At 41.1% G+C, this 17,905-nt stretch overlaps 1 long non-coding RNA gene across 1 annotated transcript in view; it reads left to right on the forward strand.

Moving 5' to 3' along the window:
- The window catches only part of LOC131103777 (uncharacterized), a 29,243-nt gene extending 13,657 nt beyond the window's left edge, over positions 1–15,586 (forward strand). The window contains exons 5-8 of the long non-coding RNA XR_013629990.1: positions 11,428–11,536; positions 11,736–11,854; positions 12,488–12,647; positions 15,524–15,586. This is a non-coding gene — a long non-coding RNA (uncharacterized LOC131103777). The remainder of the gene's footprint in view (positions 1–11,427; positions 11,537–11,735; positions 11,855–12,487; positions 12,648–15,523) is intronic.
- Positions 15,587–17,905: the final 2,319 nt, after the last annotated feature.

The raw sequence follows: 17,905 nt of genomic DNA on the forward strand, positions 1-17,905 counted from the left end.
CAGCTGTCTTCGGGCGAGAGGCGGGGTACACCCTGGACTGGTGGCCAGCCAATCACAGGGCACATATAGACAAACAACCATTCACACTCACATTCATACCTATGGACAATTTGGAGTCGCTAATTAACCTAGCATGTTTTTGGAATGTGGGAGGAAACCGAAGTACCCGGAGAAAACCCATGCATGCAAACTCCGCACAGAGATGCCCCAAGGGTGGAATCGAACTCGGGTCTCCCAGCTCTGTGGCCTGCACGCCAACCACTAGTACACCATGCAGCCGTGTTCATTTGTATATTTTAAAAAACAGCAGTTCAACCAGTCCAGGGTGTACCCTGCCTCTCGCCCGAAGACAGCTGGGATAGGCTCCAGCAACCCCTGCGACCCTCATGAGGAAAAGCGGTAGAAAATGAATGAACATTAATCAAAATTCATTTAAATTAAAAATTAAGTTCGACCAGTCCAGGGTGTACCTTGCCCCTTGCCTAAATTCAACTGGGATAGACTCCAGCATACTTTTGTGAGGTGTGTATATTGATGCAAAGATGTCTCCAATCAGTCACTGTAGAGCAAGCATCTAGTTTAAGTGTGGCCTTTAAGTGGACGACGCTTCCGGCAATTGATTGAGGGCATGGTGTTGACTTGAGTGGAGGGCAGTGTTGCAGGAAATATGGTGTCTAAGTTGCGGAATGGAAATTGTTTTTTTTTTTTTTTTTAAGTGGGGAAGCGGTGTAGAGGCTGTGAGGACGAGGAGGAGAATGAGCTCTCAAAGCTGCATAGTGGAGCCCTCCTGTGTGTGTGTCTGTATAAATATTCATCCAGCTCAGTTGTTTGTGCGCCAACAGCTGCAACCCTTTCATCTATCTAGCTTGTGCGCTTTCAGAAAATAGATCGGTCCGAGGTTGTGAGCAGCATAGCTGAGAGTTTGTTAGCCGAGCCCGCAAGAAGGGCGACTCGCTAAGTTGTTGTTTTCTCTACATGATTTATAATGAATGAGACAGACCAAATTGATGGGTAGTGCTCAGGCATGTGTGTGTGTGTGTGTGTGTGTGTTTGACAGTAAGTATAAGCTCACCGACTAGGACATTAATGAGATCCAATGCAAGAGCTCTATCAACAATTCAGCCTTTACAAAGAAGCAACAATGTTCAGCTTTGATTGACACTGCCAGGGACGTACAGTAGAACCTTAAAAGTCTGACATAATGGACGAGTTGGTATTTAAACTACATTTTCCCCCCTTAAGAAGTAGTTTACGTATTTCCAACATGACCCAGGGTGCCCATTACGTTGATCATTACGCTATCTATTAAATAATTCCATCGAAAGTAGTGTGGCACTTTTCTGGACAGTCAGCTGACATTAAGCGCCCCTCCTGATTTGCTGTTGCGCCTCCACAGCACAGTAAGTAGTGAACAGCCACACATGGAAATACAACTTTTTAAATCTTTATTGTTATATGAAATAGTTATTAGTATTTACAGTAGTATGGGGTGTCAGAAGATCTTGCGAGATAAAAAGGTGTAAAAAAAATGTTATATTTTCGCGGCTTCACTTGATGTTTTTTCAAAAATTGATAAATTAACATATACTGTTTTGTGGTTGAGTATGGTCTATCGTTTAAAGAAAAATGCATATTTTTCCCAAATATTTGAGCATATTAATTTCTAAATGAAGTAAAATACAAAAACAAGGCATTCCGTGGACGATTTGGTAATGGTAATGGTTTTATTTCATTTGAACATGCATCAGATTACAATTGAATGCATCACATAATCAGTTCACAGTTCCACATGTCCAAAAGGAGTAGGAAGAAGCAAAGCTTATTAAATCCTACCCCTCCATCTGGTACTTTTACAATCAGTAACTGTTACATTTGTTCACTTCTTGCTTTCCTAATATGTATATTTTTGTTTTTTTAAATTAATTTTTTATTAATTTTTATTATTTTTTTTATTAATTTTATTATTATTTTTTTTTATTTATTTTTTATTTTTTTATATTTTCCTTCAAGTTGTGAATGTAGTATGTTACTGTTACTTTAATGTGACTGATCACCAGAACAACAGGCTTTTGTTGCAGGTTTGAATTAGAATCCGAATAATAACACGGGCTAACTGTTGCGGCTGTAATCTAATCAAACCTAAAACTCAACTCGGAACCCCCCGACATCACTTCCTGTCATCCACCCATCTGGAACAAATTCACTGTGACACACACAAGCAAGTTTTATTAATGTCTTAAATGACATATTTTCTCTTATTATGTGTACTATATTGCGTAACACAAGTGAAAGGCGACTATAGGGGTGCTATTTCATGTATGAAGGGCTCTTATTATGTCAAGAATAGGGTTTCTATGTTCAAACTATGATAATATTTGATTTATAAAGAAGAAATCCATGTATCACAGTTGGGTCTGGAACCAAATAACAGTGATAAATGAGGGATCACTATATAGGTGATATACATCATTGTACACATATGCTTTATCATAGTGATGTTTCTGCATTACAACCACCTATAAAAGTTATTTTTCAAGTACACAAGGACACATATTCACGATGCTAAGATTGATTTGTCAAGGTGTCAGATTCATCTTCTTTTGATATATCTGTTTTTTTTCACGTAGATTGTTGTAACAAATCACTACAATACACTCCCTGCCTATATGATGAATGCATATATTTGCAGGCCCTACATGTGAGCGACATACTTACATATTAAATATGTAAATATCTTCATCCGCATGTCCCATCACGCACACGGGGGCCCGTACGGCTGATGCAAAGCCTGTGTTTGCTATTTATCCATGGTTTAATTGTTGAGAGGACGTTACTGTCAGCTTGTGTTTGCAGTAGAGTCCATCATGTGGCGAGGGTGCAACGTTAGCCCATTTAGCTCCCCATCACAGATTGACCAACATATCCTGCTTCCTGCCACCCATTCTATACCCCTCCTCCTTTGCTCGCATTTAATTGTGTCTGAAGAGAGTAGAGCACTTAGTATGGATAGGATTGCACATTAACTCATTCAATCCCAGACATTTTTTCTTCTTAGTACAGGCCATTTTTGATGATTTTGACTGATTTTGTGTAGTAGAGCTCGACATGGTGTACACCAAAACAAAGGTTAACCTCTCATCTTTCATCAGGAAAAAAAAAGTTTGTTATTACCTTTTTCCGTTCGTTAGTAATCAGCAGTAGAACAAAGGTAAATTTCAGCAAAATATCTACAAAAATAGCTGGATTTCAACCATAACTCTGTAAGATTTTAGTTGGGGAAAATAGCCTCTGAAAAGTACACCAGACCATGGCGGTTGAGAGCTCTTCAAGTTTATTTTACCAGACAGTCCAGCGGTATTTCCCCCATCACACAACAGGCCTCCCCCAACAATTCACCCAGCCCATTTTACCAGTGAAAGTCAAAGGCAATTTTTATAAAAAGGTACTATATTTATTTTCAATACCCTTACTAAAGTTACAAAAGCATGTCAATATTACTACAGCTAAGTTTTTATTGATGTATATATTTTAACCACTATGTTACATTTAACTACTAAGAGAAACTACCCACTTAACCACCCCCCCCCCTCTTTTAGGTGGCATTTGGGAGAGTCCAATCAAGGTGATAATATGTCTTGGGGCACCCTGGACTGGTGGCCAGCCAATCACAGGGCACATATAGACAAACAACCATTCACACTCACATTCATACCTATGGACAATTTGGAGTCGCTAATTAACCTAGCATGTTTTTGGAATGTGGGAGGAAACCGGAGTACCCGGATAAAAGACCCACACATGCACAGGGAGAACATGCAAACTCCACACAGAGATGGCCGAGGGCGGAATTGAACATGGGTCTCCTAGCTGTGAGGCCTGTGCGCGCTAACCACTCGGCGACCGTGCAGCCTACACTTAGCTGTAGACCACATACTAGGAAAACTGCAATACTCTCCATATAACTTTTATAATAAGTAATAATAAATAAATAAAACTGAAAAAGCAGTAGAAAATGAATGAATGAATGAATAATAATAAAATAAATCTTAATATATATAATAAAACTTAAAATAAATAAAACTTATGAATAATAAATAAATAAAACTAATAATAAATAAAATAATAAATAAAACTTAAAAACCACAGTGAAATCCATTTTCAGTAATGATTCATTCTAAAAACTTTGATGGACTGCACGCTAACCACTTGTCCACCGTGCAGCCCATTCCACAATGTAAACAACACCAAAAAACGGTTGTTTTACATGGAAAATAATATAAAAAGATTTCCAATTTTCACCTTTGGAACTGAACTGTTGCAGGCAGAGTTCTTATGACAGGCACTTCTGTCACCTTGTGGCCGTTTTTCTGGCTTAAAACTGCACTAAATGTGCTCTCTTTTATTATGGAGCTGTGTCGTCACCTCTTTTTTGCCTCTAGCGCAAAAAAAACGTTAATTATGTATAAATACATCTTTGGGAGCGAATTAGTTAAATACAAGGTAATGTTGTTCTTTACTGTTTTATATATTTGTTTACATTTTGGATAGATAATTATTATACTAAAGCAAAAAAAAAAGCGTTTTCCCATTTGGATAATAGCAGAAATAAAAATAAACCCATGCCTCGACCATGGCCCTCACTGTTGCTTTGCCTTTTGTTGTTGCTGTTTTTGTCGTAATTATTCATATATTTAGTCGACACTACTTTGCATAGTCCTTTTCCTGCTCCCATGGTAATGCGTCTTCCTCCCAGCTGACCGTGGTTTCCATGGTGATGCGCAGTGTTGCTCATGTGGAGTTTAGTATAGGAGTGCCGGAGCGCCGTGGGGCTGCCGTCGACACGGTCCAGCTGAAAAGATGCGAGTTATTATAGCAAATATAAATAAAAACAACATCTCCCAACATTAATTAAACATCCCCACTTGCACAAACTAGCTTCTGATTATTCCATAAATTAATTTAAAGCACCCCACATGCAAATGCATCTGAAATTGAATTTTCTTTTTTTTTTTTGCATGAGCTGCATATTATTGATTGCTTTTATTGATTTCCCTTTTAATCTCCAAACATGCTTCTGTCGTCTGCAGATAGTCTTTATTTATTTAAAAAAAAAGCTTTTATGGCTGAAGTTTGAATGGATAAACCAAGGTCATTAATTAATAAGAATATTTTCCAGCCTAGTGAGCCAATGAAAAGGCTAATGAAACATGAAATAAATTGAAAGTCAAAGTGAATCGGTGCAAATAGAAATGATGGGTTTGAAGAGACATTGTTACTTGGTGACCCTAATAAGCCTCTTAACATAACAAGACTAATATTTAACTGGATCACTATTTTTTATGTATTTGTTCTTAATTAATTACAAATGAAAATGCTAAATAAAAAGATTATTATTATTGTAATTATATGTGTTTAAGAAAGACGACTAGTTGTACTTCAGTGTGTTTTTTTTCCCAGTGCCGTATCCTGGGGGGAGCCAAGGGGCGGCCATTGCTTTGTATGTAAAATTTGGGTGTTACAAAAAAAAAGGATTCATAGAAGTACTGGAAGTCTTTATTACAACAAGAGAAGTACTCTGTGAGTGCAGACCTTTGCCCAATGCTGTAGTTCCCCCCCATATTGTGATGTGATACATACCAAAATAATAATCCTACATTTTTTTGGATTGAAGTTGTAGAACCTGTTGGAAACTTGTCCTGTATTGTATAACCATCCTTTATGGACTTATAAGCACAAATGCCAAAAATTGTCCTATTTTGCAATTTTAAAGAATCCTTTCAAAAAAATCCCAATCAAGACGGTGATCTGGATCTTCCATATCCCATTTTTCAGACAATTCCTGAATATTTTACTCAAATCCATTCAGAACTGTTCAAGTTATTTGGTAATGGTAATGGTTTTATTTCATTTGAACATGCATCAGATTACAATTGAATGCATCACATAATCAGTTCACAGTTCCACATGTCCAAAAGGAGTAGGAAGAAGCAAAGTTTATTAAATCCTACCCCTCCATCTGGTACTTTTACAATCAGTAACTGTTACATTTGTTCACTTCCTGCTTTCCTAATATAGTTTTATTTATTTATTTTTTTAAATTTTTGTCACATACCGAAGTACGAGGTGATATGACCATCCAATGACAGAATGGGTACCATAGTAACTGTCAATAAAGTGATATATATGGCACATCATGACATCAATACTTTTGAACACAAACAAAATGGATAAACGTGATGCGCTTGGTGGAGGTAAAAAAAAAAAAGAATAATGGCGGACTTGCTCCTCGCCCCTAGTGAAGTGAAATATCTAGTTGTAATAATATATTCATTCATTCATTCATTTTCTACCGCTTATCCTCATGAGGGTGGTGGGCGGTGCTGGAGCCTATCCCAGCTGTTTTCGGGCGAGAGCCGTGGCAAACCCTGGACTGGTCGCCAGCCATTCATTCATTCATTTTCTACCGTTTATCCTCACGAGGGTTGGGGGTGGTGCTGGAGCCTATCCCAGCTGTCTTCAGCTACACCCTGGACTGGTGGCCAGTCAGCCAATCACAGGGCACATATAGACAAACAACCATTCACACTCACATTCATACCTATGGACAATTTGGAGTCGCCAATTAACCTAGCATGTTTTTGGAATGTGGGAGGAAACCGGAGTACCCGGAAAAAAACCCATGCATGCACGGGGAGAACATGCAAACTCCACAAAGAGATGGCTGAGGGTGAAATTGAACTCGGATCTCCAAGCTGCAAGGCCTGCATGCTAACCACTTGACTAATAATCAGTTTTTTAAAATAAAAAAAGATGCTTTGACTGATTTCCTCTTTTCATCTTCCTCAACATACGTATAGGAGAACTACAGTGGCCCTACAGGGTCACAAAAAGTCAATACTTGGCTGGTGAAACGGGATAGGGAGTTGGCTAACTGAAGTCGCCCCGGGCACAGGCAACCCGGGTTACGCTCCTATTTGACATCACAGTAAGATACAAGGGAACTGGACGCCAACTTTAATATCTTACTTGGACGTTCAACTTTTTAGTGCTGCTTTTGTATTCCTTTGTTCTTTGTTTCCATTCCCCCTGCAGCTTTTGGGCGTCAGTGAGTTGTTTTTTTTTAAAGTTTTTGTTACATTACGTTACATTCTTACTCTCCCTTTTCGAAAGGTGCAACATGCATCACGAGTTGTTAAGTAGCCGTCTTGCCCTTGTAAGCAAAGAGCTGCTTGGGGAGCGATTAACGTCCAAGGCACAACAAGCCCGTGAAATGGCGATGGATGGATGGGGGTGGTGGGCTTGTCTATATACATTAAGAGTGTGTGTGGATGTTTACAATTCCAGTGGATGTTTAGGATGTGAGTCCGGTAATGACACTGAGTGTCTGCAAATTGACGGAGCGAGAAATGGCTTTCGTTTCAAAGGTGTGTCATTTAGCTGAGTGACAACTTGACTGATATGAAGCATAGAGTGCTTCATACATCACTCTTTCCTACTTCCTGGTGAACTTTTTGAACACTTTTTACCTCATTAAGCATGAGTAATTCATTGGCAAAACTCACATTTGAACTATACATTTTTTGTACTTATCACTTGGCTGCTTATTGCTGGGTGGAGTTAATAGGACGCAATAATAACTGCGCCAGTGGCCAATAACTAATATACATACATATATAAAACCCTGAAGGGCTGCACGGTGGACGAGTGGTTAGCGCACAAGCCTCACAGCTATGACACTGGAGTTCAATTCCAACGGCGGCCATCTCTGTGTGGAGTTTGCATGTTCTCCCCGTGCATGCGTGGGTTTTCTCCGGGTACTCCGGTTTCCTCCCACATTCCAAAAACATGCTAGGTTAATTAGCGACTCCAAATTGTCCATAGGTATGAATGTGAGTGTGAATGGTTGTTTGTCTATATGTGCCCTGTGATTGGCTGGCCACCAGTCCAGGGTGTACCCCGCCTCTCGCCCCGAAGACAGCTGGGATAGGCTCCAGCACCACCGCGACCCTCGTGATGGATAAGTGGTAGAAAAAGAATGAATTAAAAAATATAATTTCAAAATAAGCAATGTCGGCTGCATGGCGTACGAGTGTTTAGCACGCAGGCCTCACAGTCCAGAAACCTGAGTTCAATTCTACCCTCTGCCATCATGTTCTCCCTGTGCATGTGTGGGTTTTCTCCGGGTACTCCGGTTTCCTCCCACATTCCAAAAACATGCTAGGTTAATTGGCGACTCCAAATTGTCCATAGGTATGAATGTGAGTGTGAATGGTTGTTTGTCTATATGTGCCCTGTGATTGGCTGGCCACCAGTCCTGGGTGTACCCCGCCTCTTGCCTTGATCTCTGATGCAAAACCAGCTTCATGTGACACCATTAAGTCATTCAAGCTAAGAATGGAATGTGTTTTGTTGCTTTAGCACTTTTATGAGTGATAGTGGTTAACTTCTTTTTACACTTTTATGACACTTGAAGCTGGATTAACACCATTTAGGAATCATTCATTCATTCATTTTCTACCGCTTTTTCCTCACGAGGGTCGCGGGGGTGCTGGAGTGTATCCCAGCTGTCTTGGGGCGAGAGGCGGGGTACACCCTGGACTGGTCGCCAGCCAATCACAGGGCACATATAGACAAACAACCATTCACACTCACATTCATACCTATGGACAATTTGGAGTCGCTAATTAACCTAGCATGCTTTTGGAATGTGGGAGGAAACCGGAGTACCCGGAGAAAACCCACGCATGCACGGGGAGAACATGCAAACTGGGTGGGATTGAACTCGGGTCTCCTAGCTGTGAGGTCTGTGTGCTAACCACTACACTGCCGTGCCGCCCCATTTAGGAATCAAACAGCATAAAAATATGCTTAAATTGTCATGAGATGATGAATGAGATCATGAGACGGTCGCTTTCCACGTACATGTCCGTAACGTGTATAGACACACACACACACACACACACACACATACAAAAGCAGCTTCCAAATAGATCTCCAATGTTCCTTCAAGGCCTGCACTCAGCACAAAAATGTGGACCAACATGAGATGAAGACCGGATGAAAGGATTCACCCGTTGCCAAGGTTTTTTTTTTGTCCTGCAGGGACGAGTCCAGCGAATCATTACGGATGTTGGAATGAAAATGTGTCACCTCTGCTGTTTTTTGTTTGTGTGCACACCTGCAAGTGTGTGATGTTCATAGTGGCTCTGTGCAAAAGAGAGGAATTAGCCTGAAAACATGCCAGAAATGCTGACTCATGCAAAGCGCCCAATTACTCCCCTGGATTGCCTGGAAGCTCCACTGTTTTGTGATCAAATTGTCGTTGTGAGCGAGCATTAAAAGGGAACAAAAATGGCTTTTAATTTTTAGACAAAAGATGTGGTTGCTCATTTTGATTTCGCTGGGTGGGTACTTTGTGTTTTATGGATTCCCTGTCGGCTCTAAAAGCAGCCGTCGCTCACATATTGCACATTTTAGAACGCAAGGGAAGGATTCTCCAGACAAATCTGTCTGGACCTGGAGGGTGGAGGGGTTCGGGTTGCTTCCTGCAAGGGAACACAAGACTATACACATGCACGCAATACAAATACGACTACCACCCCGCTGGGATGCACAAACAAGCACTTAGAAATGTCGATTTGTAATCGCTCCCAGCGACACGTAACGAGAACACAGCCTACAATCATTAGTTGGGAGTGTTGTAAAAGGAGGAGTGATGGTTGGGATTTTTTTTTTTTAGCATGGACTGCCTTTTTAAGGTCAAACTTCACACAGAGAGTGGGATTGAACTCGGGTCTCCTAGCTGTGAGGTCTGCACGTTAAACCACTCGACCACCGTGCAGCCATAAAAAGTTTCTTTGGATCATCCCATTATCTGTCTTGTATATTTTAAAATCCCCCCCCAAAAATATCCAGCATTCCATGGTAGGAATGTAGAATAGTTTCACATATTTTCTATTCATTATCTATTTATTCCTGGATAGTGGTGCAGAGAAAGTCCAATTATTTACTATTTTAAAAGTGGCAAGCGCTCTCTCTTTGTTCCGCTTGGTTGCAAAAAATTATGCGGTGCATAATTATTGATGTGCTCATTCAGTCTGCTGTATTATTTGTTTGTGTTTTGAATCTGTATCAGTGCTAAACGCCACAGAGGTGCACTAAATTGGACGTACGTATAGGTGGTGCAAGATCAGCTTGCTCGCACCAGCCGTAAAGAAATAATTGATATATTCAGTTTATATTTTGCTCTGCTTTTGTTTGTTTTGCCGCGTGTGGCCCGAGGGAACCCAGTCGGCGGTCGTTTTTTTTTTTTTTCCATGTTAAATATGTTGCTCAGGTGGGGGTTTAATTGCATCAACAAACCGCTTCAGAGTGTGTCTCCTCTATCAGTTATTCAACATGCACCTGACGACTCGACTCGAGCGCTTTCTTCTTTTTAATCCCCCACAAAGAGCGGTTACGCAATCTCTCTCTGATGGAATTACAGTAACGAGCACAGAATGAAAGACGTCATTACTGGAAAACATCCAGGTTTCTTCTGACACGCGTGATGTAAACATGACAGCGGGGGGAGGTTAATTACACGGCGAAGAGCAGATTGCACGCGTGGAAAAACGCACGCGAAAGCTAACATCTGCTACCTCCACTTCCATGTGTGCACGTGAGGGTCCCGGGCATGCTTGCATCCGTCCACATAGGAAGCGAGAAATAAAAAGTGGGACAAAGCCGAAAGCAGTGATCTATAATTAGAGAGCTACGCTTGATGTTTGTGTTGGATGGAGTGGCGAGGCTGCAGGACATGTGCACCACAAAATTAGTATGGCCTAGACCAGTGGTTCTCAACTTGTTTGGCTGCGGGACCCACCATCATCCCCCAATGACAATTGGTGACCCAAATTGCGGGAATTTTTTGTCATATATCTTAGAATATAAGGGACTGTTTTCAGTGAGCTGCAACGCTGAGACACTGCCTCTTTATTCCGGGCCCTTCCACTAGCAGATATCTGCAGCTGGGTGTTGGAAGGATGCCACATTAAGTCTCCGCTGTATGTCCTTCCTCTCCCACTCAAGCTTGACAGTTGCTCAGAAACATGTCGTAGCGGCTGCATGGGTCATTATACAGTATTATTTTTCAAGGCTGACTATTCCTTCATAGGAAGCGTGGTCGGCTTAGAAACGCGGAAAACAACATTGAATGCATCAGTCAGAAAGAAACAGTCTCAAAAGTAACAACAATGAAAGACAACGAGGGTCTCCTGTACTTACCTCCACAGTAAATAGAGACATTTTATCTACCATGAGACTGAGGGCAGCAAAAAAATTGAGCACTGCGGCAAAATGTAAAATAGTGAACATCCAGGGTTTAGGCACAACAGTCTAATGTAAACATAACTGTGTGTTTATTTTTGTTATATCTCGCCATCACAGTAAGGAGACACATTTTATCTGAGTGGAGACTGAGGGCAGCTGCAGCAAAGTACAGACTGTGGAGTAAAATGCAGCAGTGTCCAGCCCAAAGCTAAGGCACAGCAACAGGGTAAGCTAATCTTATTTATAGGTGTGTTTATTTTTATCTTTACAAGCCGTCACAGTAAGGAGACTAACTTTATTCAAGAGGAGACTGAGGGCTGTAGCAAAGTAGAGATTATGGAATATAACACTGGAATGCCCAGAATTTAGGCACAACAACAGTGTAAAGCTAACAGTAATTTGTGTTTTATATATGTTATATTTAGCCATCACAGTTAGGAGACAAAATTTACCCTTACGGAGACTGAGGGCAGCTGCATCAAAGTGGGAGACTGTGGAGTAGAGTACTGCAGTGTCCAGGCCAAAGCTAAGGCACAGCAACATGGTAAGCTAATCTTATTATGTGTGTTTATTTTTGTCTTTACAAGCCGTCACAGTAAGGAGACAAATTTTACCCTTAAGGAGACTGAGGGCAACTGCATCATAGTGGGAGACTGTGGAGTATAATACTGCAGTGTCCAGGCCCTAATCTTATTATATGTGTGTTTATTTTTGTCTTTACAAGCTGTCACAGTAAGGAGACTAACTTTATTCAAGAGGAGACTGAGGGCCGTAGCTAAGTAGAGACTATGGAATATAACACTGGAACGTCCAGAATTTAGGCACAACAATAGAGTGTAAAGCCAATATTCATTTGTGTGTTTATTTTGGTTATATTCAGCCGTCACAGGAAGGAGACTGAGGGCAGCTGCAGCAAAGTGGAGACTGTGTAGTATAAGGCTGAATAATAATAATAATAATAATAATTTAAAAAAGCCCTTTTGCATTGTTTCTGACATGTTTTCCCTTTGAAGTGACAGGCAATGTAAGTCAAGGCCACATTGCTTTCTATTATGCAAATGGTAGCAGCATGCTATCTGTTTGGAAGCCGCCTTCATTAATAAAGCATGACGGTATAAAACATTGATTTTTTCCCAGTGTCACCTATCCTAATGATGTCATCTCTTTAAAACCATAGAACACCCTCCCGCCCCGCCTCTACCTGAAGTAAAGATCACGATGCGGATGACCTCAATCTCTCAGTCATCACGAGAGCTCACCGTTTGCATTCCGCTTTGCACGTCTCCTCCATTCCTCCGACACCTTCTACATGGTCTTTACAAGTTCTCAGGTCCCTGGTGAGCCTTTCCAAACACGGCGCAGCTCACACACACCACAAAGCACATCTTAATGGCAACTGCGTTTTAATGATTCATTGTGGCCCTGCCCGTCGCTTCAGTCATGTCGTGCTCAGCGGAAGCCATACTTCCCTGTAGGAGCTGTCACTCTCTATGTTTTGGCTAGACTGGAAGCTTGTAAAAGCAAGAAAGCCCACTGTGCATGAGGATTCTTTTACCGGCACTTTTCTCTTAGCCCAGATGTCCAAAATTGACAGCTCCTCCTGCATGACTCCCGCTTCCCTTCCTTTCTGTCTGTCTGCACATCTCGTGATGGATGGTTTACGTCTGCTTTGCACCCTCGTTGTTGCTGTCTTCCTGTCAGTCAGCGGGATGGGAGGTCTGTCCTCTCACCATGGTCGAGAGCAAAGAAGTCACACAAACGCATCTATATAGAGACAGCTACACACAATAACCCGCACAGAAAACTTTGTAGATCTTCCAGAATCTGCATCTATTCTAGCTATATTTCCTTGGATTTGTGCTTCCTGGCAAAATGGTCAGTTTTAATTTATTCCACCCACGGCCTGCCACCAGGCATGGCCACTCTGCTGCGATTGGTAACACGCCCTCCAACCTCGCCTGCCTGAAGAGCAGCTCTCATTGGCGGATATACTTTGGCAGAGTATGTGGAGCACGGCGTGTCCGACATTAATGCACCTTTCCTGGGAAGAGCAAGGGTTTGGCGGATATTTCACGTTCATGTTCACAAAAATAAAATCTTGTGTGAAATGCTGTTAACAGATAAATCAATTAAATTAAATTAAATTAAATTAAATTAAATTAAATTAAATTAAATTAAATTAAATTAAATTAAATTAAATTATTCATTCTTTCATTCATCCATTCATTCATTCATTTGATGCTGGAGCCTATCCCAGCTTAGGGGGGATGCTGGAGCCTATCCCAGCTTAAATTAAATTAAATTAAATTAAATTAAATTAAATTAAATTAAATTAAATTAAATTAAATTAAATTAAATTAAATTAAATTAAATTGCCTGTACTTGCCTCGTAAACAGAGAAGCAGAGCTTGGGGGAGGGCAGAGAGTGTATCTCGCCCATACAGCCACGCCCATAAGGAAGTCCGCCCCTCTGTGACATCACAAAGGAACAGTTTTGCAACGCCCTCTGTAACCAAGTGTTTTGAGCCATCCCAAACTTTTTTCAGGGCTCACTCAACCTCATTATCTGAAACTTTTACATCGTTTAACACGATAATACAACATTCTAAATAACATTTATAGGTCAGAAGAGTGGAAAAAGCAGACTAGGTCCATAAAAGGCAAGTACATTTTCAGACCTGCGTGGTATCTTTCAGCTCGAGTTAAATTTTCAGTTCATTTGGATTGCATCCTGTCATATGTCTTTGAAGGGGGATGAGGAGGAATCTCGCAACAGCATGTTTGCTTCCACATGACTGCACCGTTCCCGTTTTAAAGTTGGAACTAAATCCCTGGACATTCCATGCCACTTTGCTGCATAATTCCACGCTTTTGGCAATCTCTGATATTATCATATTGTTGATGCTTAACCTTTACACCTTGTGTTTCAATAAAGAGAACAAAGTGCATGTGTGAGTTGTAGGAAGGAATCTAAATTTAAAGGCCTACCGCGCGATGGCTTTGTTGTTTGCTTTGAAACTCGTTTCATCAGACGCCCTTCTTCATCTCAGCTATATGCTTCTCCGCCTCTTTTGGAGACGTCCACTCAAACAGGACCACTTTGAGCGGCGCCGCTCTGACAGAAAAAGAACCACCGACTATTGATTGGCCCGACCACATAATTAGCCCGAGCAATGTTAAATGGCTCAAGAGCATTTAGTAGCGTCGTTGTATCATGGCTGATTGCACTGATGGATGTGCTTGATGCTAAAATAGATCTCATTTGCTTGCTCTTTCGCTGGCCACAACCATCAGGCACACAATCATAATATAAAGTCGGTCTCATTTTGATCTACAGTGAGGCTTACTCCTCCTGAGAAAAAAAAAAAACACTCCAACGCTCATAACTGAAGTGTCAGCGACTGCTGCTTCTCCTCTAAGGGAGGCTGCATCACGACTGCCTTTGCCTGTTTGTGAAGGAGTCTTCTGATGTACCCCCCCCCCGTAATCTCTCCTTCCTACAACAATGTAGTGAAGGATCGCCTGAGACGCCTTTCTCGCTTCCTCAGATGAGATTTGAGGAGCGGGAAAGGGCAGAAAGGGGTCCAACTGTGATATGAAATGTTCTGATTGCGTCCCGGACTGGTGTGTCCTTAAGGAAATTGAATTGACCGGCGGTGATGTCTCAATACAGTGAGCTCGCCGACCTCACTGACCTCGCTCTTATCAGCTGAGTCGACTTGGGACCCGCTACTGAGCCAGCGTGCGTTGACATTTCAAATGTATGACTCCCAAATCCTTTTGTTTTTTTTTTGGGGTCACCGCTGTGAGTTGTGTTTATAGCTTACACGGATTGTATGGCTTGGTTTTCACACCGGATGCCCTTCCTGACTCACGACTACCATTTATTCGGGCATGGGGTCGGACCTTGAGATCTTTTGTTGCTGGGTGTTTGTACTAGCTGCATAAAAGGGTACTACATTCTACTACCAATGACGCAAATGATACACAATTTTGAAATATACCGCTAAAGTCAGAAATTGATAGATTTTTTTTTGACAAAAATTATTATTAATAGTACGGCCAAACTGTGTTCAAACAAAACATCCACACAGTTCTTCTGGAATACTTACAATAATCTGTATTATTTGTGTGTGGTTGGTTTATTTGTTGACAGAACGCACACAGAACGATGAAGAACTCTGTTTCTATCTCTTTCTCTGCTCCTTTCAAGCACTGTAGACCTGATGAAGTGCTCAAAGAACGTTCCAAGTGGCCAAACTTTTGATGAAAAAGGTGAGAAACACTATTGATTTCAAAGAAATAGCTCATAGAAAAGTACAAATATAGCATCTGTTACAATAGGATTGTAATGTGAAGGTTTGCAGTTAACACAGGTTGCAGGGGGAACGTTTTAACGAAGACGCATAACAGATAGTGAGACTGGCCAGTGTGTGTAATGAGGATTGTACCTGCTGCTGAGGTTTACAGTGAGGTTCAATCGTACAAGTATACAGCTCTAAACTTAAAGTTTGTAACAGACTTGAGTGAATCAGAGTCTTAAAATTAATTCGTCATTTAAATGTATGTATGTTTATGTTCCCAAAAAATATGTTAATATTTTGGATTGTCTGGAGCTGATTCATTTTGTTTAAATCTCATATTTTTATTTTTTTGTCGAACCTTTTGATGAAAGTCAAACTTCCACTAGAATCTGTAATAGGGTCGATTTGTCACCATTGTAGAACCTGTAGAACCTTTGCATACTTATCCTGTGAACCATTGGGTCAATCATTCATTTTCTACCGCTTATTCCTCACGAGAGGTAGGGCACACCCTGGACTGGTGGCCAGCCAATCACAGGGCACATATAGACAAACAACCATTCACACTCACAACCATTGGGTCATTTATCTCAAAAATAAATAATGTTTTTCCTCTGCATCTGCAAAATCTACATGGATGATCAAGGTATCAAATTAAAAGTTGGAAGTACAATATATATAGTATCTTGCACCTGGATTAGCTAAGTGATGTACTGTTCTCGATATTTGCCCATGTAACTTGTGGTTTAAATTGTAATGGTAATGGTTTTATTTTATTTGAACATGCATCAGATTACAATTGAATGAATCACATAATCAGTTCACACTTCCACATGTCCAAAAGGAGAAGGAAGAAGCAAAGTTTATTAAATCCTACCCCTCCATCTGGTACTTTTACAATCAGTAACTGTTACATTTGTTCACTTCCTGCTTTCATAATATGGTTTAATTTATTTTTTTTAATTGTTTTTAATTTTTTTGTCCCGTACCGAAGTACGAGTTGAATTGTCCTCTTTTTGCCTTCAGCTGATGTTCTTCTGGTTATGTGGCTTTATACCATGCATTCATTAATACAAGAGTTGCACTGCAATTACCAAGGCAACACAGACACAACCCGATTGCCCCCAGTAATGGGGTCCGTAGGGTTATTGAGTTGACTATACAGGCAATATTTTAATGAAGGATCATTGTAAAAAATGTATTAAAATAAGTTCCAGGTAATGTGGATTGGGATGTGTTTCAGATGTTTTGAGAACATGTCGCACTTTGGGAGTTAAATCTTGTCTTGCCCTTTACCTGCACTCTTCATCCACATATAACTGTCTCATTTGCATACATTGCAGTCTGTGCCGACTTTTATGTGTCCCTTGGTGTCGTTACATGAAATAGTCAAGTATCTAAGGGCCTCGGAGGGAGCAGATCTGTTTCCAAATGCCAGATTCAGTTGTCAATGTAGTGTCATACCCCCCCCCCCTTCTTAAATTACAGCTGCTCCATCAGTTTGTCTGCCAAGCAACATAACCTGTTGTTGTTGTTGTCATTGCACATATAGTATAGCAGTCTATGCACTGGCAGACATACAAGATGGGCTTCATGACAAGCGATGGTGAGGGGGGGGGGCACAAGGGAGCTATGAGTGCAGCCTATATACAGTCAGGCCTGGCACGCTCGCCTCCGCCATCCCCTTCATCTCCCGTCTGTGCTGCATGTATAATTGAGTCAGGCTCATTAATATGCGACAGAACGAGAAGCCTTCTACTACCTCAGCAGCTCCTGTCACTTGTTTTTTTGGGGGGGAATTTGATTTAATAACGGGGGGATCAGGCAAAGCGCTGTGATCACAGCCCTGACTCCCATTTGCATATTAATGCGGTATAATGTGCGCACAATGCATTGTTTATGAACGGTTCGAGCCCAGCTTTAATTACTTTTGAGTTGACTTTAGGCGTGTTGCCCATGGGCCAAAAAGGGGCGGCACACGCATGTGGAAAGTTCTCTCAGGATGTTGCATGTTTAAAAATAACATCAGGGCGTACTCACATTAGTCAATCTGTTCGTTGTGTTCCGAAGTGGTAGGTATGAGCTCGGCATAATTGCCCATGCATGAGGACACGAGTGAATGCAACACAGTCGAGTCATTTAATGCAAGTTATCGCACCTCCTGCCAGTTATTAATGATAACCTCCACTAGTTGATGATGCGACATTTTAACACTTTTAACACTGTCTTTCTTGGTTTAGGCTGTGTCCACACCAAAAAAAGAAACATGGATGGATGTTTACCAGCTTAGA

The sequence above is a fragment of the Doryrhamphus excisus genome, linkage group LG16 (genome assembly GCF_037039965.1).
Source record: "Doryrhamphus excisus strain RoL-2023G ecotype Guam linkage group LG16, RoL_Dexc_Guam_v1.1, whole genome shotgun sequence".
NCBI lineage: Eukaryota > Metazoa > Chordata > Actinopteri > Syngnathiformes > Syngnathidae > Doryrhamphus > Doryrhamphus excisus.